General features: G+C 41.5%; 1 protein-coding gene across 1 annotated transcript in view; it reads right to left on the bottom strand.

Moving 5' to 3' along the window:
- The window catches only part of LOC134345692 (chondroitin sulfate N-acetylgalactosaminyltransferase 1-like), a 224,682-nt gene extending 200,928 nt beyond the window's left edge, over positions 1 to 23,754 (bottom strand). Inside the window, exon 1 of the mRNA XM_063046763.1 lies at positions 23,676 to 23,754. The gene's annotated coding sequence lies outside the window, so the exon portion shown is untranslated. The remainder of the gene's footprint in view (positions 1 to 23,675) is intronic.
- Between the last annotated feature and the right edge of the window lie 351 nt (positions 23,755 to 24,105).

The following is a 24,105-nucleotide window of genomic DNA, read 5'->3' as shown; positions in this document are numbered from 1 at the left end:
GCCTCCACTCAGCCAATTCCCACCTTTCCAATTTGGCCCGGCATTTAAATTGGTCAAACCTTGGATATTTTCTCAGTCTCTACCCTGGGCCCGGGCCCAGTTGCCTCGACTCTGCATCACCTCCACTCGCCTAGCTTCGGTTCTGCCACATCAAATCACCTTCAAGTCCACTCCAGCAATGGCCAAACATTAGCTCGTTCCCCGTTCTCGTGCCCGGGTACTGCTGCCTCAATCTTGCCAGTATACGCCACACCATTACCGTCCTGCACCTTCACGACTTCAGTTCACACTGCAAGAATGCCAGGCTGTACAGGCGGTTCAACAGCACAACACCAAAAGGGAAGTTACAAGCTATTGATTGCAGTGATTATATCTGAAAAAGGTGTGATTAATACAGTATTTTTTTATTTTGGTTGCTACTGAGAAGTTGGCACTGTGTTAAATTCAATGACTTAACAATGAATTTCACCTGAGTTATGCAATGGAAAATCAATTACTTTTCTAGACTTTCTATGTCAGGGTTACTTGAAATAATATTTCATGTCCAATACCATTTATGGTGTCTTGCTGGTGAATTTGAACTACATTGCAACTGAAATAATCATTATTGTGTATTCTCGATATTATCTAATCTTCCCAACACAGAGTGGGAGTAGTTAAATCAATAGTTTACCTTCATGCTTTGGCATTCCACTGACTAATCCCCACCACTCCACCCCTCCTCCCCACCCCAAACCTGATTAGCTCCTCTTCTCTTTGCATCACAATGCCTTTAATTTCAAAGTAAATATGCAAAAAGAGTAGGTCTAGTCCACAGGTTGAGATTCTAAATTGGAGAAAGGCCAACTTTGACAGTATCATGAATGATCTGGCAAGTATGGATTGGGGCAGGCTGTTTTCTGGCAAAGGGGCACTCAGTCAGTGGGAGGGCTTCAAAAGTGAATTTTTGAAAGTACAAAGCTTGTATGTGTCTGTCAGAACAAAAGGTAAAGACAACAGGTGTAGAGAACCTGGGTTTTCAAGAGATATTGAGGCCCTGGTTAAGAAACAAAAAGGAGGCACATTGCAAACATAGGTAGGTAGGAACAAACGAGGTGCTTATGGAGTATAAGAGACCACTTAAGACAGAAATCAGGAGGGCTGAAAGAAGGCATGAGGTTGCCAAATAGACAAGGTGAAGGAGAATCCTAAGGGGTTGTACAGATATATTAGGAGCAAAAGGATTACAAGGGATAAAATTGGTCCTCTGGAAGACCAGAATGGTAATCCTTGTGTGGAGCCAAAAGAGATGGGGGCGATCTTAAATGAATTTTTTGCAACTGTATGTACTCAGGAGATGGACTCAGAGTCTATAGACGTGAGACAAAGCTGCATTGACTTCATGGACCTTATACATATTACAGAAGAGGAGGTGTTTGCTGTCCTGGGGTAAACCAGGGTGGATAAATCCCCATGGCCTAACAAGATGTTCCCTCAGACCCTACAGGAGGCAAGTGCAGAAACTGCCGAACCCCAGCAGATATATTTTAATCATCCTTAGCAACAGGAGAGGTACCAGAGGATTGAATGTTGTTCCACTATTTAAGAAAGGGTTAAACATAAACCAGGAAATCATAGGCTGATGAGTCTGACTTCAGTACAGTAGTAGGAAAGTTATTGGAGGGTATTCTAAGGGACCGGATATATAAGTATTTCAATAGACATGGACCGATTGAGGATAGTCAGCTTGGCTTTGTGCATGGTAAGTTATGTCTAACCAATCTCATGGAGTTTTTCAAGGAAGTTACCAGGAAAGTGAATGAAAGCAAAGCAGTGGATGTTGTCTACATGGAGTTTAGCAAGGCTTTGACAAGGTACCGCATGGGAAGTTGGTCAAGAAGGTTCAGTCGCTTGGCATTAAAGATAAGATAATACATTGGATTAGACATTGGCTTTGTGGGAGAAGCTAGAGGCTTGCAGTAGATGGTTGCTTCTCTGACTGGAGACTTCTGACTAGTGGAATGCCGCAGGGATCAATGCTGGATCTGTTGTTGTTTGTCATCTATATCAATGATCTGGATGATAATGTGGTTAACTGGATCAGCAGATTTGCAGATGACACCAGGATTGGTGGTGTCAGTGGACAATGAGGAAGGTTATCATGGCTTGCAGAGGAATCTGGACCAGCTGGAACAATGGGCTGATAAATGGCAGATGGAATTTAATGCAGACAATTGCAAGGTGTTGCACTTCAGTAGGACCAACCAGGGTAGGCCTTACACAGTAGCGTACTGAAGAGTGTGGTAGAACAAAGGGATCTGGAAATACAGGTCCATAATTCATTGAAAGTGGTGTCACGGGTAGATAGGGTTGTAAAGAAAGCTTTTGGCATATTGGCCTTCATCAATCTAAGTACTGAGTAGAGGAAATGGGATGTTATGTTGAAGTTGTACAAGGCGCTGGTGGGGCCTAATTTGGAGTATTGTGTGCATTTTTGGTCACCCACCTACAGGTACAGAAAATTTACAATGATGTTGCCAGGACTGGAGGACCTGTGTAATAAGGAAAGATTGAATAAGTTAGGACTTTATTCTTTAGAACATAGAAGAATGAGAGGAGATTTGTACAGGTATACAAAATGAAGAGGGGTATAGATAGGTAATGCAAGCTAGCTTTTTCCACTGTGGTTGGGTGGGACTATAACCAGAAAGGTGAAAAATTTAAGGGGAACATGAGGGGAAACTTCTTCACTCACAGGGTCGAGAGTGTGTGGAATGAGCTGCCGGCCCAAGTAGTGCATGCAAGCTCGATTTCAACATTTAAGAGAAGTTTATACATGAGAGGTAGGTGTATGAAGGGCTATAGTCAGGCTATATGCAGGCCAATGGGAGTAGGCAGTTTAAATGGTCGAGTATGGACCATATGGGCCAAAGGTCTTGTTTCTGTTCTGTACTTCCCTATGACCATTCTTTTTTGAGTTGTATTAATGACTGGGATTTGGGGATACTAGCCATAATTTATGCATGACACAACATTTGACAATACTGTGCACTACAAAGAAGATAGAGTAAGACTGCAGGGTATAAAAGGGTTGGTGGAACAGTAAGAATATAATGTTTAACTCAGAGAAATTCGAAGTGTTATGATTTTGGTAGAAAGAATGGGGAAAGGCGATGCAGAATAAAGAACACTGTCTAAAATAGGTGCAGGTGTAGAGGGACTTAATTTTTTGTATGCACAGGTTAAAGTGGCAGACCAGTTTGAGAAAATGGTAATTAAGATGAACTCCATTGTACACTTTCTCAATGGAGACCTAGAGCATGAAAGATCTCTGTAAAAGCAAGAAAGGCTTTTAAAAAAAAACCTTGCCCAGATTTGGCTGCAATATTGTGCTCAATCCTAGTAGCCATTTTATAGAAAGGATGTGGAAGCATTAGGCAGAGTCGAGAAAAGTTTTACCAGAAGGACTCCTGGAATGGAGAACACAGGGATACACTAGACAGGCTGGGGCTTGTTTCTTTACTGAAGAGAAAATTGAGGGGAGACTTGATGGGAGTGTATGAAATGATGAGCAGTCTGGCCAAAATGAGAGGCTATTCCCATGGATGGACACTTAGAAGACTAATAATCACAGGGACAAAATAAAGGGAAAGGAATTATGCGTGGCAGGAGGAAAAACTTATTAACATAGCTTGATGTTGGAATTAGGAATGCACTACCTGCAGATGTCCGCATGTGCTTTAGCAAGGTCTTTGACATGGTGGGCTGGTCTGGAAGGTTAGAACACATGGGATCCAGGGTTAGCTCGCCAGTTTGTTAGAAAATTGTTTTAGTGGTTGGAGGCAATGGAGGGTTGTTTTTCAGATTGGAATTTTGTGATAGGTCTTTTGTTCTTTGTCATATATATTAATGATTTGGATGAGAATGTAGGTGGTATAATTAGTAAACTGATGGTATAGTAGACAGTGAAGAAGCCAGTCTGAGGTTACAAGAGGATATGGATCAAGTGGAAAGTGAACAGGAGAATGGCAGATGGAATTTAACTCAGATGGATGTAAGCTGATGCATTTTGGTTATTTAAAGGACAGGACGTGCACAGTGAATGATAGGGCCCTCTGGTTGCTGTTGAACAGGCAGACCTTGCAGTATAATGTAAGTATATTGATGCCTGAAACTGGCAGTACAAATAGACAGGGGTGGTGAAGAAAGCATATGGCATTCTTGCCTTAATCAGCTGAGGTACTGAGCACAAAGTTCAGATGGCTTGCTACTGTTGTACAAAACGTTGGTTAGGCTTCACTTGGAATAGTGTGTGTAGATCTGGTCACCACGTTATAGAATCAGAACCAGGTTTAATATCACTGGTGTATATTGTGAAATTTGTTAACTTTATGGCAGCAGTACAATGAAATACATGATAAATAAATACAGAGCACAATAAAACTGAGTTACATTAAATATATAATAGGTAGGGTAAAATAGTAGTGCAAAAAAACAGCAATAAAACAGTAGTGAGGTAGTCTTTGTGGGTTCAGTCCATTTAGAAATCAGATGGCAGAGAGAAAGAAGCCGTTCCTGTATCATTGAGTGTGTGCCTTCAGGCTTGTATACCCACTTCTCGTCCGTAACAGTGTGAAGAGGGCAAGCGAGAGTGCTGAACAAATTTACAAATGTGTTTCCGGGATTGGACAGCATATTTAAAGATTATGTCTGTTTTCCCTGGAGCAAAGAACTTCAAGCATTGAAATGATATAATTGTGAGAGACATAGATAGGGTAGATAGCCAGAGTCCAGCCATGTAGGAGTGTATAAAACCAGGTTTAAAGTGAGAAGGGGGAGATTTAAAGGAGATCTGAGCGGTAAAAATTTCTGGCAAAGTATGGTTGGTATCTAGAATGAGCTGCCTGAGATAGTGGTGAGCAACATTTAAGTGACATCTGCTCAGGTACTTTCACAAACAGGGCCTAGAGAACATGCAGCTAATGAAAGCAAATACAGTTAACACATTTAGGCATGGTGTTTGACATAGGCACAGTGGGCTATAGCTCTTGTTACTTTGCGGTACAACACTAAGAGAGTCTACCTCATGATTATTGACCTTAAATGGACACTTATTGCTATTCCACCCGGTGTCAACATCCTATGAGTCATCAGTGCCCAATGGGCTAACAACATAAATACTCTCAACTACAAGAACCAATCAAAGGCTGGACATTCTGAAAGAATGATTCATGTCATAACTCCACAGACTCTTTGTACAATACACAAGACACAAGCTAGGTAGGCAATTGAATAGCAAATTGAAAAGCAAAAAAAAACTTTCGATATCTGAAATAAAAGTGGGAATTGTCACAGCTAATGAACAGATCAGATAGCATTTGCAGAGGGGCAGAGGGAGAGAGAAAGAGCGAAAGTCAACATTTCAAGTCAATAGCCTTTCATCCTGTGACAGGATATTCTACACTTGTCCATATAAGTAAAGATTAGTGCTGTCCAGGACATAGCAATCTATTTAACTGGCATCGATCCACCGTACTCATTCCTTATATCATTGTCACAGTGTATCTGCAGTGTTTATCATCTCCAAAAGCCACTTAAGCCACTTACCACGACACCATCAACGGCATCTCCCAAAGGTAATCAAAACAGAAAAATATTATAAACGCAAGAGATTCTGCGGACATGGGAGTTCCGAAGTAACGCACACAAAATGCTGGAGGAGCTCAGCTGGTCAGGCAGTATCTATGGAGAGGGATAAACAGTTGATGTTTCAGCCTGAGACCTTTAATCTAAGTGTCGGGTCTCGATCAAGGGTTTTAGCCCAAAAATTTAAGTATTTATTCCTCTCCGTAGATGTTGCCTGACCTGATGAGTTCCTCCAGCATTTGGTGTATGCAATCATATTACCCGGAGGAAGTACGTTATCCCTTGCAGTCATCCACAATCCTGATGCCTGACAACCATGCACAAAATGACAGTCACTTTACGGTTGTGGCATTGGATTCCTGGAATCTTTAAACAACCCATCTTATTAAGTTTTTTTCTGTCAAGGTCTTGGCGTCATATGTAAGGTTAACAATTAATGCTCATTGCAAGACTGGCTGGAGTTCAAACTGTGCAACAATGGCACCGTCTCATGAGTAAATAAGAGTGAGCATGAGCTAGCAATGCACATAGTCCTTAAGAGAATGAAACGTAGACAGTGAAAGATACTAGATGGGTTTTGATGGGCATAAAATACTTTGTTCACAAAAATCTAAATGTCCTCTACCTTGTAGAGTCACGTTAGGATAAATGAGACAGTTAGGTGCGGGGATGACAGATGACAGATAACTAAAAAGGCAATACGCGGAGAAAAAATGAGGTACAAAGGTAAACTAGCCAAGAATATAAAGGAGGATAGTAAAAGCTTTTTTAGGTATGTGAAAAGGAAAAAAATAGTTAAGACCAAAATTGGGCCCTAGAAGACAGAAGCGGGTGAATTTATTATGGGGAACAAGGAAATGGCAGACGAGTTGAACAGGTACTTTGGATCTGTCTTCACTAGGGAAGACACAAACAATCTCCCAGATGTAATAGTGGCCAAAGGACCTAGGGTAATGGATGAATTGAAGGAAATTTATATTAGGCAGGAAATGGTGTTGGATAGGCTGTTGGGTCTGAAGGCCGATAAGTCCCCGGGACTTGATGGTCTGCATCCCAGGGTACTTAAGGAGACGGCTTTAGAAATCGTGGACGCATTGGTAATCATTTTCCAATGTTCTATAGATTCAGGATCAGTTCCTGTGGATTGGAGGGTGGCTAATGTTGTCCCTCTCTTCAAGAAGGGAGGAAGAGAGAAAACAAGGAATTATAGACCGGTTAGCCTGACGTCGGTGGTGGGAAAGATGCTGGAGTCAATTATAAAAGATGAAATTACGACACATCTGGATAGTAGTAACAGGATTGGTCCGAGTCAGCATGGATTTACAAAGGGGAAATCGTGCTTGACTAATCTTCTGGAATTTTTTGAGGATATAACTATGAAAATGGACAAGGGAGTGCCAGTGGATGTAGTGTACCTGGACTTACAGAAAGCCTTTGATAAAGTCCCACATAGGAGATTAGTGGGCAAAATTAGGGCACATGGTATTGGGGGCAGAGTACTGACATGGATTGAAAATTGGCTGGCTGACAGAAAACAAAGAGTAGCTATTAACGGGTCCCTTTCGGAATGGCAGGCGGTGACCAGTGGGATACCGCAGAGTTCAGTGCTGGGACCGCAGCTGTTTACAATATATATTAATGGTTTAGATGAGGAGATTAAAAGTAACATTAGCAAATTTGCCGATGACACAAAGCTGGGTGGCAGTGTGAAATTTGAGGAGGATGTTATGAGAATGCAGGGTGACTTGGACAGGTTGGTTGAGTGGGCAGATGCATGGCAGATGCAGTTTAATGTGGATAAATGTGAGGTTATCCACTTTGGTGGTAAGAATGGGAAGGCAGATTATTATCTAAGTGGAGTCAAGTTAGGAAAAGGGGAAGCACAAAGAGGTCTAGGTGTTCTTGTACATCAGTCACTGAAAGCAAGCATGCAAGTACAGCAGGTAGTGAAGAAAGCTAATGGCATGCTGGCCTTCATAACAAGGGGAATTGAGTATAAGGGCAAAGAGGTCCTTCTGCAGCTGTACAGGGCCCTGGTCAGACCACACCTGGAGGACTGTGTGCAGTTTTGGTCTCCAAATTTGAGGAAGGACACTCTTGCTGTTGAGGGAGTGCAGCATAGGTTCACAAAGTTAATTCCCGGGATGGTGGGACTGTCATATGTCAAAAGATTGGAGCGACTGGGCTTGTATACTCTGGAATTTAGAAGGCTGAGAGGGGATCTTATTGAAACATATAAGATTATTAAGGGATTGGACATGCTGCAGGCAGGAAGCATGTTCCCGCTGATAGGTGAGTCCAGAACCAGAGTCCACAGTTTAAGAATTAGGGGTAGGCCATTTAGAACGGAGTTGAGGAAAAACTTTTTCACCCAGAGAGTGGTGGATATATGGAATGCTCTGCCCCAGAAGGCTGTGGAGGCCAAGTTTCTGGATGCTTTCAAAAAAGAGATGGATAGAGCTGTTAAAGATAGTGGAATCAAAGGTTACGGGGATAAGGCAGGAACTGGATACTGATAGTGGATGATCAGCCATGATCACAGTGAATGGTGGTGCTGGCTCGAAGGGCCGAATGGCCTACTCCACCTATGGTCTATTGTCTATTGTTTATTGTCTATTGTCTATTGTCTATGTGCTGAGCTTTGATGGAAATGTTTGCATACAAAGCCATGCAGAATCTTTCAAGTGCCTTCCATTTTTTTGCCAGACAAACTTCTTAACAGGTAGTTCAGGATATGTTTGGATAGGGTAGCAGGTAAGTGTGAGTTTTATGTTGCACCAGCAATAAAAAACAACTTTGTGAAGAGAGCTCCAGACTCCATTGTGATCAACTTGTAGCTTTGCAACTTAAAGTTGAGACTTGGACTTCATCCTTATCTGTGTAGAATCAGAATGAAGAACCAAACACCAGTGTAGAACAGCTCCAGGGATGAGAGGATTCACTGCTCAATGCTTAATATTAACCGCAGCAGTTCAAAGGAAAATTGGTTTGCTAAAACTATTGGTAATTTTAGAGAATTCTTGACTACTTTGAATGTAATTTCTGGTAAAATTGTATGGGACCACATTGTTCCTTTTTATAATTTCTAACTACACACTAAGAAAATGACAAACTATTTGTCAGAGTCCCAATACACTCTAGGAGAATACTCTCCTTGCATCAATTTGCTTAATACATACAGAGTCACTGCCATTCAAAACAAAATAGTACTTTGTTCTACCAAGCCCAATAACATAAATGGTAGTTATAAATAGAATCATCTGGTCTTTTGAAAGCCTGCAGTTTGTAATGGGAATCGACTAGGGAGGGAGGTGAGGGATCGTGCAGTCCCAGGAGACCAAAAGGATCTAGAGTGGAACTCAGTCAAATGAGATGTAAGCTTTATAGACTGAAACTGAGAGGAAAAAGACTGGAGATAATCTCTTTGATGTACTATTTATCAAATGGCAGTCATTGTGACAGAGCCAAAGGAGCATACGTTTTGGGGGATAAATTGGAAAAGTTTGCACTTAACCGTGAACTTTGATTTAATGCACTTGGGGTGGATTTGGACTAGGTGCTTTCAAATCTTCACCACCTTTGTGAAGACTCAAGAGGCAGCAGATGCTGGTATATGGAGAAACATGCAACCTGGCTCGAGGAACACAGGGGGGTGAATGGCATCTGTGCAAAGGAAGGAATTGTTGATGTTTATGGTTGGAACACTGCATGAGGACTGAGTGCAGAGGGACGAGATGATCAGAATAAAGAGGAGAAAGGGGAGTGTGATTGGTGGACTGAGGATGATAGGCAGATTGAACCAGGTGGAAAAAAGGAAAAGGAGTAGAGTTGGGAGACAGTGGCAGATGGATAATAGGTGGAGGCAGACAGAAGGAACAAAAGGGAGGAAGATGGGGAAAGGGGAGTATAAAGGTTGGAGATGCATTAGGTGCTGGAGGGAGATAAGCAGAAGCACAAATGGCTACCAGGGCTGGGATCTGATAAGTAAGGAAATGGTCAGTGTTAAGTCAGTGTTACTGGCAAAGCCTGGTATTTTATTCGTCTGTAATTGCCCTTGAGAGGTTAATGTCCGGGTATCTTTTTGAACTACCGTTGACAGTATGAAGAAAGTGCTTGTTCACTGAAGGAAAAATGAACTAACATTGATGTCCTGACATAGATTTTCTGAGCATACCCGCAGGAAAATGAATCTCAGGATTGTATATGGTGACATTTATGTACTTTGATAATAATATTTACTTTGAACTTTGAACCTTGATGTCCTTTCCCAGGCCATTATCATAAACTGTGAGAGACCAGTTATACTCTGACAGATCGACTGGCATCAAACTTCTGAACTATATGACAGGAAAAGATTACTGTGCATACAGTGGAAAAAGTTCAAGGATGTCCTCAAAATCTCCTTGAAAAAACTATGACACCACGTCACCATTCACGGTGGAGATGGAGCACACAGAAGTCCTGCATAAACAGCAGGAGTGCTTTGTCTCAAGAATAAACCAAAAGCCTGTACTACTATCCATCTTCTGCCCCATCTAGTCTGGAAACAAATCCCACTCAATCCAAACAGACTGCTAGGGGAAGAAGACTTCCATGATGTTATGTTCTAGGATTTGGCTCCAGCAAAAAGAAAAGAATGATGATATTTGCCGTTGTCTAGATGGTATGTGATGTGGCAGGAAGTACAGAGGCAGCAGAATTCTTATACTTCAGCTGTAGAGGAAAGAAAAATGATGGATAATAATGGTAAATAGGAATGTGGATTGTGCTAATGTAGTAACAGGGAACTGCAGACAAAGCCTAGAAGTAGAGATATGGAATGGAATAATGATGACACCCAAGTTTCAGGAACTTCACTGGTTGTATTATAGGGTGCACCCATTTTTGTAAGAGAAAATTGGATTAAGTAGAGACATGGAAAGCTCTAGCGACAACAGTCATGTTTCAGGATCGTCACTAATTATGTTAAAACGTGCACTCATTATTGTAATAGAAAATCGGTTTTGCTGTTAGACCTGTGGATAATCATTTTATTCTGTAATCAGGACCTAGTCTGTTATTTAATTAAGTCTTCTCGTAACCATCATTCTGTTATCAAAATATGGATTTATTGGTAGTATTGTTAACTGGTAATGTAAAAAATTTCTGCTCAGGTAGATAAGATTTGACTGGTTTATTGGTGCAGACCCCTATTTTAATAAATCCCCTGTTATTTTAAACACCAACTCTGTGTGATCTTTCACATGCTCCTACACTTCATTTTCATTTGGGATCCACAACTTGGTTTGCTATTTTGACTGATAATCATTGACATAACGACCTAAGCAATAGTTTCACATATTTAAATGAGATGCTTTCTTGAAACCATAAAAATTGTGAAAGGACAATAACAACTGTAGTGTTATTGAGAGGAAGACAGAATATAGGAAACTGCACATCAGTGCTTGAAATTTCTGTACTTGTGCTAATAGAAGCATAAGCTATAAATATCAAAGTAGGCGTTAGTCACTTGTCTTCTCGCACATCCTCTGCCAGCCAATCAGATATTTGCAGATCTTTTCTCTTCCTGCACTAACTCCAAACCACTTGATTCCTTTACTGGGGAAATGTCTATTGATTTCTGGCTTGAATATACCCTGTGATTAAGCCTCCACACCCATCTTGGGTTGAGAATTCCAGAGATGAAGAAATTTCATCTCATTTCAGTCTTGAATGCTGACCCCATATTCTTTAATGGGTTTTTTGTTCAAGACATCCAATTAAGGGAATGCATCAACTCCACTTCTGCCTTGTTATGTAAGAATTTGGTATACTTCAGTAAGGTTATCTTTGCAATGTTCCAAAATTTCTTATTTGCTGTGGACCGTTAGTCCTGGACTATTTCTGGGATCTTTTTGTGCCTTCTTTCATGATGAGACGAAACACTATTTGATTAATTCCATTTATTTACTCTCAATTAGAAATAAGACTATTAGACATAGGAGCAGAATTAGCTCATTTGACCCAATGGATCTGCTGCATTATTCAATCATGGCTGATCCTTTTTCTCCCCCTTCTCAGCCCCACTCCCCAGCCTTCTCCCTGTAACCTTTGGTGCCATGTCCAATCAAGAACCTATCAATCTCTGACTTAAATATACCCAACAACCTGGCCTCCACAGCTGCCTGTGGTAACAAATTCCACAAATTCACCACCCTCTGACTAGTTTCTCCCCACCTCTGTTTTAAATGGATGCCCCTCTATCCTGAAGCTGTGTCCTCTTGTTCTAGACTTCCCACCATGGGAAACATCCTTTCTACATCTACTCTGTGTAGGTCCTTCAACATTTGAAAGGTTTCAATGTGATCCCCTCATCCTACTAAATTCCAGTGAGTACAGGCACAGATCCATCAAATGCTCCTCGTATGATAACCCTTTCATTTCTGGAATCATCCTTGTGAACCTCCTCTGGACCTTCTCCAATGCTAGCACTTCTTTTCTTAGATGAAGAGCCAACATTGTTCACAATACTCAAGGTGAGGCCTCGCCAGTGCCTTATAAAGCCTCAGCATCACATCCCTGCTCTTGTATTCTAGACCTCTTGAAATGAATGCTAATATTGCATTTGCCTTCCTCACCACTGTCTCAACCTGCAAGTTAACATTTAGGGTGTTCTTGCAGAAGGTCTCTCAAGTCCATTCGCATCTATTTTTGGATTTTCTCCCTGTTTGGAAAATAATCTTCACATTTTTATCTTCTACCAAAGTACATGCATTTTCCAAAATTGTGTTTTACTTGCCACTTCCTTGCCCATTCTTCTAATCTGTCTAAGTCCTTCTACAGCCTTCCTGTTTCCTCAACACTACCTGCCCCTCCACCAATCTTTGTAGCATCCGTAAACTTGGCAACAAAGCCATCTATTCAATCACCTAAATCATTGATATACAGCATAAAAAGAAGTGGTCCCAATTTTGATCCCTGTGGAACACCAATAGTCACTGATCAGCCAACCAGGAGAGGATCCTTCTATTCCCACTCACTGCCTCCTACTAATCAGCCAAAGCTCTAACCATGCTAGTAACTTTCCATGGGCTCTTAAATTGGTAATCAGCCACATGTGTAGCACCTTGTCAAAGGCCTTCTGATAATCCAAATATACAACATACACTGCATCCCTTTTGTCTATCTTACTTGTACTCTTCTCAAAGAATTCCAATAGGTTTGTCAGGCATGATTTTCCCTTAAGGAAACTATGCTGACTTTGTCCTATCTTGTCCTTTGTCACCAAGTTCTCCATAACCTTATACTTAACAATTGATTCCAACATCTTCCCAACTACTAAGGTCAGGCTAACTGGTCTACAATTTTCCCTTCTGCTGCCTTCCTCCTTTCTTAAAGAGTGGAGTGACATTTGCAATTTTCTACTCCTCCGGAACCATGCCAGAGTCCAATGACTTTTGAAAGATCATTACCAAAACCTCCATGATCTCTACCACTACACCTTTTAGAATCCGAGGGTGCAGTTCATCTGGTCTGGGTGACTTGTGTACTTTTAGGTCTTTCAGGTTTTCGAGTACCTTCTTCCTTGTAATAATAACAGCACTCACTTCTCTTCCCTCACACCCTTTAACACCCGGCACACTGCTGTGGTGTCTTTTATAGCGAAGACTGATGCAAAATACTCACTTAATTCATTTCCCATCTCATTGTTCCCCTGTTATTATTTCTCCAGCCTGATTTTCTAGTGGTCCTATATCCACTCTCCTCTCTCTTTTATTTTTTTATGTACTTGAAAAAGCTTTTTCTATCCACCTTGATATTGTTTGCTAGCTTGCTTTCATATGTCATCTTTTCTCTCCTAATGATTCTTTTAGTTGCTTTCTGTAGGTTTTTAAAAGTTTCCCAATCCTCTATCTTCCCACTAATTTTTGCTTTGTTGTATGCCCTCTCTTTTGCTTTTACATTAGCTTTGACTTCCCTTGTCAGCCACAGTTGTACTATTTTGCCATTTGCGTATTTCTTTGATTTTGGAATACACCTATCCTACATCTTCCTCATTTTTCCCAGAAACTCAAGCCATTGCTGCTCAGCTGTCATCCCTGCCAGCATCTCCTTCCAATTTATTTTGGCCAACTCCTCTCTCATGCCACTGTAATTCCCTTTACTCCACTAAAATTCTGCTATGTCAGACTTTACTTTCTCCCTATTAAATTTCAAGATGAACTCCATCATATTGTGATCAGCCTCCTAAGGGTTCCTTTACCTTAAGCTCCTAATCACCTGAGGTTCATTACATAGCACCCAATCCAGTATAGCTGATCCCCTAGTAGGCTCAATGACAAACTGCTCTAAAAAGCCACCTCATAGGCATTCGACAAATTCACTCACTTGAGATCCATTACCAACCTGATTTTCCCAATATATCTGCATGTTAAAATCTCTGAAGACTATCGTAACATTGCCCTATAGACATGCCTCTTCTATTTCCTGTTGTAATCCGTGGTCCACCTCCCAGCTACTGTTGGGAAGCCTGTATATAATTCCCATCAGGGTCCTTTTACCCTTGCAGTTTCTTAACTCAACCCACAAGGATTCAACATCTTGCGATCCTATGCCATAACTTTATAATGAGTTGATGCCATTCTTTACCAGCAGAGCCACGTCACCCCCTCTGCCTACCTTCCTATCCCTCCAATACGATGTGTAACCTTGGACATTCAGCTCCCAACTACAACCATTCTTCAGCCATAATTCACTGATGGCCACAACATCATACCTGACAATCTGTAAAAGTGCAACAAGATCATTCACTCTATTTCTTACACTCCACGCATTGAGATACAACAGTCTGAGTACTGTATTTGCTATCCTTTTTGATTCTGCATCCCTAATGCACTGATACTCACCTTGCTGGCTACAATGTTGTCCTATCATCTGCCTGTCCCTTCAGACAGTCTGATTGCACATTATCTTTTTTTTAACCATCTGTCTTATCCTGAGTCCCTTTCCTTTGGTTCCTATCCCCCTGTCAAATTAGTTTAAACCCTCTCCAACAGCTCTAACAAACCTGCCTGTGAGAAAATTGAACCTGAAGCCCTGACCCCTGCATCAGCTGCTCAGCCATACATTTATCTGCCTGTTTCTACCCTCACTAGCACGTGACACAGGTAGCAATCCAGAAATTACAATCCTGGAAGTCCTGCTTCTCAGCTTTCTGCCTAGCTCTCTAAATTCTCCCTTCAGGACTTTGTGGCATTTCTTTCCATGTCACTGGTACCAATATTTACCAAGACATCTGGCTGCTTCCCCTCCAAAATTCTGTGGACATGACCTGAAACATCCCTGACCCTGGGATCTGGGAAGCAACATACCATCTAGGTGTCCCGTTCACATCCACAGAATCTCTTGTCTGTTCCTCTGACTACTGAGTCCCCTATCACTACCGCTCCCCTCTTCTCGTTCTTTCCCTTCTGCATGATGGACCCATGCTCAGTGCCAGTAACCTGGTCTCCATGCATTGCCCTGGGAGGCCATCTGTCATAAGGTGCTGGCTGGGAATGGACCCAAGTGCAAGACACAGACACTGAAGTTCTAGAGACAGGACTATGATACAGGGTGAGGGCTAGGACATGGACACGAAAACCAGGAACCCGGAACAGGACTGGACAAGAGAGCTAGGAGCCCGGGCTTGGACTCCGAGCCAGAGACTGGACAAGGACCCAGAACCTGGGTCTTGCCTCTGGCTCGGACCCCAGAACTAGGCAAGGACATGACTTGGCTGGCAGGCAGGACGAGGCTGGAGTCTTCAGACTTGAGGCGAGGCTGGAGACCAGAGACTGGAGGCGAGGCTGGAGACCAGAGGCTACCGAGGCAAGGGACAGGAAGGGAACTAGGTTCAGGCTGGCTCCAGGACAAGACTTCAGGCGAGACGAGGCAAGAGTTACCAGTAAGACAAGGCACGGCTTCAGGCAGTGCAAGGCGAGGCAAGAACTTCAGGCGAGGCAAGAGTCACTGGCAAGACAAGGCAAGGCTTCAGGCAAGGAAACAGAAGGCAGGGGAAGGGATACAAGGAGTAAGGACAAGAGCAATCCAGCCGCCACACGCTGGTCTCTGGAGGTATTTATGCAGCCAGCCCCAACGAGAATCAGCTACCTCAATTAGTGCTCAACAGGAACAGAAACACAGCGGCCAGGAAAACCTGGAGCAAGGGTCGATGGACCAGACCGTGAACCGGAATGCGGAGTTCACGGACCGGACCATGACACCATCCCCCACAACAGTATCCAAAATGGTATACTTATTATTAAGGGGAATGGCCACAGGGGTGCTCTGCGCTAACTGCCTATTCTCCTTCCCATTCCTTCTCCTGACAATCACCCAGCTACCTACCTCCTTTGTCTGTATTTGTATTTGGCCTTGCAAACTTTTGCTTTTTACATGTCTATAGAAGATATTTTAATGCTTTTATATTGCTTGCTGATTTAATCTCATATGCTACTTTCTTTGTCACGCTTTGCTGATTTCTAAAATGCTCCTAATTCTTTCCCTTATGCTTTATTCTTGGCAACCTCTGTAATTTTTTTCCCTTGATTTAATAGGGCCTTCAATATCTCTTGTGATCCACGGTCGGATCACTTTACCATTGTGTTGTTGTGCCTTACAGAAATGCATATCTGTTGTAAGATAATCGGTGAAAGATCTTCTTAACAGCACAGTTGATAAAGCTTCCATCACTTGCTAATGGCTAAGGGTAACATGATCAATTGGATTTGTTCTTTCTTTTGTATATAGTTGGGCTATTTTTCATGATGTCAATTAGATTCCAATGTTGTAACTGGACTGGAACAAGTAGAATAGAGGTGTGGCTATGTTGAGAAGTTAAGTCCTCATTGTTAAACCTAGAATGTTTCTAGCCAGGTTTCAGTGCTCATCCTGTGTTCTTAGTGTTTTATTATGTAGGGTGAATCAAACTGGCTGAAAAACTGAGTTGTAATATTCATTTGCAGCTTCCAGCATGGTTTTCCCTTGTCTTCATCAAACCTTCTTGATGGGTGGGGGGGGGGGGAGTAGGAGAGGGTGGTGGTGAGTAGATTGTAATGGTAAATTGCAGGATATACCTCATCTGCCTGGCAGCAAACTCCTGAGCTCTGTCATAGGAGAGGATTACCATTACAGAAAGTGGAAAAAAATCCAAGGAGGTTCTCAAGGTCTCCTCGAATAAAACGAAACATCCCTATCACTGGCGTCTTTACTTTCTTAGAAACTCAAGGAGGTTCTGGATGTCACCGAGCCCCCTAACAAACTTTTGTGGGTGTGGTGTTGAAAGTATCCTGATTGATTGCACTATGGTGTTGGATGGTAATTCAAATGCACAGGAGCATTTAGAATCTACAGAGAATAGTGGACTCAGCACAAAACATCAAGGCAAAATCCCTTCCCACCATCAGCAGTATCTCCATGAGGTGTTGCCTCATGGAGGCAGTGTTTGTCATCGAAGATCCCCACCGTTCAGGCCATACCATCTTTTCATGGCTGCCATTGGGTAGGACGTATAGAAGCCTGAAGTCCCATATCACCAGGTTCAATAACAGCTGCTTCCCCTCAGTCAATCTGACCTTGAACTAACTTGCACAACCTGCATCACTATCTCAGTATACTATGACCACTTTGCATTACAACAGACTTCATCTTTCTTTGTGCTAATTGTGATCTTCCTTATATAATATGTGCATAGGTTATGCTTAATTTGTATTTATTTTGCAATGTTATTGATCTGATGCTTGGAATTTGTGCTGTTGCTGCAAGCAAGTTTATTTCATCTGTTCTTATACATACTTGGGCATAGGACAATAAATTCGACTTTGACTTTGACAACACTTCAACTCTTGATGATGGTCCTCAGAGTTTCACTGGCGCTCATTTGCTGCCAGATGTATTCTGAGTCTGTTCAAGTTACCACTGAAATTGTGACACACAAATCGATGGAGAATGCCTACTGAGTAAAGGTGGGAGATTGTTCCCGCAATGACTTATCTTAGCATTGCTGTCACAGGCTGATGCATCTGCCAGTGGTGAGGATAAGGGCAAAAGGGTTTATCCTTCTCTCAGTACCTGCCTCAGGTTAACTATGCCACACATATCTTTTACAATATGGCAGAGTCACTGTTAGTGCATCAGAAATATCCCTGTGCCCTTAATGTTTCCAGCACATCCTCTATGTGAGAAGTTACAGGAAAATTCATAGTGGGTCAAACATGGGCAAGGAAAACTCCTTCCAGTATACCCCCTGGCCCCTTCCTCACTCCTTCCCTATATGCTACTGTAGCACTGTGACTCCGTGCTGTCACTGGGGACAATAAACCCCCAAGTTGTGAAGGAATATTCTGTATGATTCCGTAAGTTTGATATGTTAGGTTCTTGCTTAACATCTGTTGGACATCCTACCAATTTAAATTCCTGTAAAACAGGAGTTCCCAACCTGGGGTTCATGGACCCTCGGTTAATGGCAGGAGATCTTCATAAGAAGAACTTTTCAAGGTTGGCTGGTTTGGGAACGACTTGCTCACATCCTATTGAGTGAATAGGTTGATGATGAGTGGTTTGTCCAGCTTAGTTCTGTTTTAACACAGCAATGATAGTACACCTTGAGTGGCTTGTTATGCTGTTAATTGACAGTGTAAGCATTACCCAAGTTACTGCAAGCTTAATATCAAAACAAGTCTAGACCAGGGGTCGACCAGGGGAACTTCTAGTCAGCTTGCTCTTGGTCCTGACCAAGGCAGCCATTCACAGGTCCAGGCTGTCAAGGGTCCTGCCTGAGCCGATTGCCTGCTCCTATTCTGGGATTGCATGTGTGCTTGTGTGTCCCTGGAGAAGGAATGCATGGTATCCTCAGGTACAACGGAGGATGTCCAGGACCAGTGGACGCTTGAGGGACCCAAGTGGATTCTGCATAGTGATAATGGTGTTATTTGAAACTGTAAATAGGATCATGAAGTATTGTAATATTGTATTCCTGTGATACTGTAATCACGGAATAAACTACTGTTAGAAAAGAAAACAGGCTAGACAAAGACTACTTGGCAGATTTGCTCCTCAGAAAGAAATGGGTGAAACAGAAGTATTTTTAGAGTAACTGGTAACTTTATTGCTATCGTTATTATTTTTAAACTGTCTAGGTTAATGAATGAATACAAATTCCATAACTGCTAAGGAAATTTAAACTCCATCTTTCCTTTCTTAACTAAGGGTCTGGGTTACTAAGGCTGTAGTTTAATCGTTGCTAAATTGCATGGCTGTGCAATAGAGTATACTGGTACAGTAGAACCATATAGTGTCTCTCCAGTGGCTTTACTTGGTTAGGAGTTTAAGGAGGTTTAGTTTGTCACTAAAGACTTACAAATTTCTACAGATATACTGTGGAGAGCATTCTATCTGGTTGCATTACCACCTGGTGTGGAGCCTCCAATACATAACATCGCGAGAAGAGGCAGAGTGTTATAGACTCAGACAGCCTCATCACAGGCACAACCTTCCTCACCATTGAAGATATCTTCAACACTCTATCTTCAACATGCTATCTTCACCATTGAAGATATCCTCAAGAAGGCAGCATCTATTATTCAGGACCCTCACAAGTGATACATGCTTTCTTCTCGTTACTACCATTCAGGAGGAGTTGCAGGAGCTCAAAGACCAATGTTCAATGATTTAAGAATGGCTTCTTCCCCTCTGCCATCAGAGTTCTGAGTGATCTATGAACTCATGAACACCATCATGTTACTCCTTTTTATTTACACTACTTATTTATATTTGTATCTTGTCCTTTTGTTTTTGTACTGTATTGCAAAACATAAATTTCACATCGTATGTCAGTGAAAATAAATCTAAATCTGAATCAGGTGTGATTCAGAGTGATAGTATTTCATCTATTTGAAGGATGTATGCACAAGACTCACTTTAGAAACGTGTCCAAAAGTCAGTTGGCCAACTTTAAGGAAATGATGCATTACTGGAGATATTTTCCAATTGGACTATGTAGTAGGGTTCTCGTATATTTCACTGAGGAAGAAGGAGTTATCCTTGGTGCCCAGACAAATATCTACCCCTCCTTCAGCACGCTAACAACAGATGGCTAGGACAAGCAAATAAGCCCCTCCACTATCTCAGAAAATGCATCTTTAAAGTTTGAAATTCCTTATTTTGATGAAACTTACTGCATATTCTCCAACAACTTGTGACACAAGTTCCAGCTAATAGATGGACTTTGGGTTCTGTGAATTCCATTTCTGTGTTTGCAAGTTTCAGAAGTCATCAATCTGTTCCTATGGATTTGCCACAAATGAAACAAGTGAGACTTGGCTACAATATCTCTCACATTACAACACTCGTATACTTCCTAGGCTCATTCTTCCAGTCATTAAGAGAGTATAGATCTGAAAAATGTTAAAAATAGTTTTGGTGACATGTTGGGTGCAAATGGTAAATTGTGTGAGTGCTCTAAACAAAGTGCACTAATAATGAAGCTCAAACAACAGGAATTCTGCAGATGCTGGAAATTCAAGCAACATACATCAAAGTTGCTGGTGAACGCAGCAGGCCAAGCAGCATCTATAGGAAGAGGTGCAGTCGACGTTTCAGGCCGAGACCCTTCGTCAGGATAATGAAGCTTCTGGTCAAGTTCAAAGTTCAAAGGATATTTATTATCAAAGTATAAATATGCCATGCTTGTATGTTTTTCCTTTCTTAGGCTTTGCTTTATCCAAAGTTATGATGAGTATTATCCCTCTGCATGACAAGCAGCATATGCAAATGTTCACAATAAAGGATTTGGGTCCTACTGAGAACTGACAAAGTAACACTGTTACTTCGTCAAAATCCATGAATAGCATAATGGGTAGGAACACTTGCAACATTGCAATTATTGCCTAGTCAACAAATTGCTTCAGAGCAAATTGATTTCCTTGTGATGCTTCCCATCTTATGATCTAAAACCAGAATAATTCCCTGAATGAATGGTTCTTTAGATTTAAGGCAGAACAGTAGTCTTTGATTTTATTCTGGCCTTGCTTTGAAGGCAATTGATTTGCTATCACTGATTTCTATGTATGAAGTAGCTTTCTCACTGGTTCTGAAATTGTCTAAGGAGAACCTCATTTTTTAGGCAGTGAATTAACTTGACATGAGGTCAGGGAAATGTAGAATTCCTTCTGAGATGTTTCACAGTATCAACACTATTTGATTCAAACATGCTCAGGGAGGACAATGGACTGCTGGCTCATTTGGCTAAACTGCATACCTTCATTTAATCAAAGAACACATCTCTGGGTCACAATCATCTTCTCGTTAAAATATCTACGCAACTTTTATCACTAGACAAAATCATTAGGGACTAATACATATAAAATCAAAATATTGGAGATATTGTGGATTGGCTAGTCGTTGCCAAGAGAAACAAGTTGCCCTCTCATTCTGCCCCCGATGATCTCCTGATATTCCAGTAAGTGCACTATTTTTGAAGGTTCTGGGGGCTGCAGATGCTGGAATCTAGAGTGCCTCCCAGCCTCTGTCTCTATTCCTGTGCCTTTCTTCCCCACCAACCCCCCCCCCCACTCTATCTGCCTATCAATATCTCCCACTGAAGGACTTATGGTCTCACTGGGAACCACCTATCAGTTGCCAGCTCCTGCCTTGTCCCTCCTCCTCACTTCCTTATACTAGCTCTCTCTCTCTCTCCTCTCTCAGTCTGATACAGGGTCTCTACCTAAAATATCAATCATCCCCCTGCCTCCATGGATGCTGCCTAACCAGCTGAGTTCCTCCAGCAATTTGATTTTTGTTCTACAATATTTTTTTTAACTACTTGCCTCTTCATAGCAGCATGCACATAGGATGAGACTGTCAATTCTTGTGGAAGATACCACAGTGTACTTGCTTATCAACAAATCAAACTTATATAGCCTCATGAATGCAGTAAATACTACCATGGCACTTCTCCTAGGACTTACCTGCCTTCAGTGGATGCCTTGTCCTAGAGCATCCAAACATTAGCACTTGATGGGCAGTCGGGCCATCTTGATTGGACTGTCAAAGGTCAGGACATCATCTGTAACTGACTGGGCATGGCACATATTTCAACTGGGACATGTATCTGCAGTTATGCCATTCGGAGGCCAGGCTTGGAAACAATGGGCTGTGGGTGACAGGTGTGAAAACTTTGAAGCTTAGCAGTGATGAGCACTGTGGTGATATCACGTGTCAGAATGTGATTGGACACAGTTATGAGCATTCGCAGAAATTATAGATTGATCGTGAAAACATGGCTTGGTAGAAACGTGGTTTGGTTTGGTTTGGTTGCTGTAAATAAAAGTTCTAGTCCTATTCTTCCAGAATATGGTTTGTTATTAGTAACCCATGGTACATATAAAGAACACAACAAGCACAAAATAAAATCACCTGCTCCGATGTTCCACTAACTAATTTTCAATCAGGCATCATTGTTTTGGGTTACATCTGTGGGCCCTGATTCATGAATCCTTCACTCTTGACCCTATAACACCTAAACTCTGTGTAGTCTGTGTTTGTAAAACCACAGAAGATCAGCAAGTGAAATAGGATAAACCATCAGGGTGACCTGCAAATATGAAAGATAATACCTAGTGTGCTGGCATCAAACCTATGATCCCTTGGTGCTTTCAGAACCAGGTGTCAGAATTTATGAAGAGAATCATATCTGTATTCATAAAAAAAATTTAATTAACTTAACAAGTCTAACTGTAGATGCGAAATATGGACGTTATCAGGCAGCTACTTTCATCAATGACTGAGGAGAGATTCTACCAAACATGCGTCTTTTCAGCCGTAGCAAGTAATTAATGTCTTCCATTAATATTCAGTAATTTGCTTTATAGATAAATTTTGTTTGCTCTGGATGCTAAGTGGTTAAATTATTCTTCATTTTAAAGAGATCACCATCCTGGTACATAATACAAGCACATTAAATCACTGGATCATTCTACATGGGGCAAAATGGAACAGCCACAGCCTAAAGTCTGGTAGGCTCTGCCAAATTCCAATGTGAACCAAGGTTCCCACCCCTAATGGATCTCTTCCTTTCCCCATATACATACTGGAAATCTATCACTTCACTTCCAGTGTTTAAGGTCTGTATGTGAACTTTCTTACTAAACACAAATCTTTATGCCTTGGGATTCGATGACACTTTCAGTCCACCAAATCCAATCAGTAACTCCAAAAACCAACATCTTCAAGTGTACTTGTGCTGCTAACCTTCTTCAGAACTGTTGAAATTCTTGCAAGTGAGTTTGTAAATTAGGTTCCTTCAGATTGGTTGCAAGGTTGCAAATGTTAAAATGTTTCATATGGCAGTACTGTTGATTACTGTATAGGTCTTTATAACTGATACCTATATCATCATTGCCTTGATATCAATCACACACACACACACACACACACACACACACACGTGCGCGCACACATGCACACAATACAACAGTCTTTTTCAAGATATTGCCCGTTTTGACATTGAACTAATATGATACTGACTCATCTGGTGCAGAGGAGAGCAAGGTTATTAATGGGGGATTAATAGGCAGCACAGCATGGAATATCTGTACAGGATGTCAAAGGGTATGTATGAGGTTGAGCCCCATCATTATAATTCTCTGCTTGGTGAATTCCCAATCAGGCCAGCTTCTGGAGGGGATTGAAACCATCTGGATGGAAGCTATAAGCAGGCACAGAGGCAGACACATCTAGGCTATGCATCAGGGGTGAAGGCTTTTTAAAAATGTATTAACATTTCAAAATAAATCGGGTTGATCATTCTGTGAGTTGTGCAATAGAAAGCACAAAATGCGGATACCTAACACCTCTCAATAAAGTATAAGAGAACATAGTTCTGTGTACAATCCCATTCAATAATACTTAAGAGAGCAGAGTGCAAAAGACAAGAGAACATTATCAATGCATAGCTGAATTAATGATGACTGACATTTGCTCTATTAAGAGCATTCAGTGAGAAGGCAGTTAATTAGGCATAAATCACTTACCTTTTGACCAGAAAACTTGCAGGTAGAATTAATTCACTCATTATTAGACTTGCTTTTCCCCAAAAATATAACAGTCCATTGAATGGAAACAATACATGAGAGCTGAAGCAAAGGGGAAAATTCCTGTTGAATCCACACAGACACAGATAGGTCAGTGTTGCACCCAAATATATCTCTAAATGGGTGGACAACAAGCTTCTCTTAAAAATATTCCTTAAAATGATAAAAACTGATCTTAAAAGTTGAAGTGGTCTTTAGAGTGTAAGTCAGACAGCAAGGCTGATCTCAGTTCTTACTGTGTTCAGTCTCACTTCGAGAGAATTTGTTAAAGTAACACTACCGAAGAAAATACTTCAGTCCGAGGTTCAAATGCTGGCAGAATGAAAGAAAGACTTGCTTTCAGCTCAGCTGCTTCTGAAAGCAAACAATT

The sequence above is a fragment of the Mobula hypostoma genome, chromosome 4 (genome assembly GCF_963921235.1).
Source record: "Mobula hypostoma chromosome 4, sMobHyp1.1, whole genome shotgun sequence".
Classification (NCBI taxonomy): domain Eukaryota; kingdom Metazoa; phylum Chordata; class Chondrichthyes; order Myliobatiformes; family Myliobatidae; genus Mobula; species Mobula hypostoma.
This window is presented reverse-complemented; position numbering and strand designations above follow the sequence as displayed.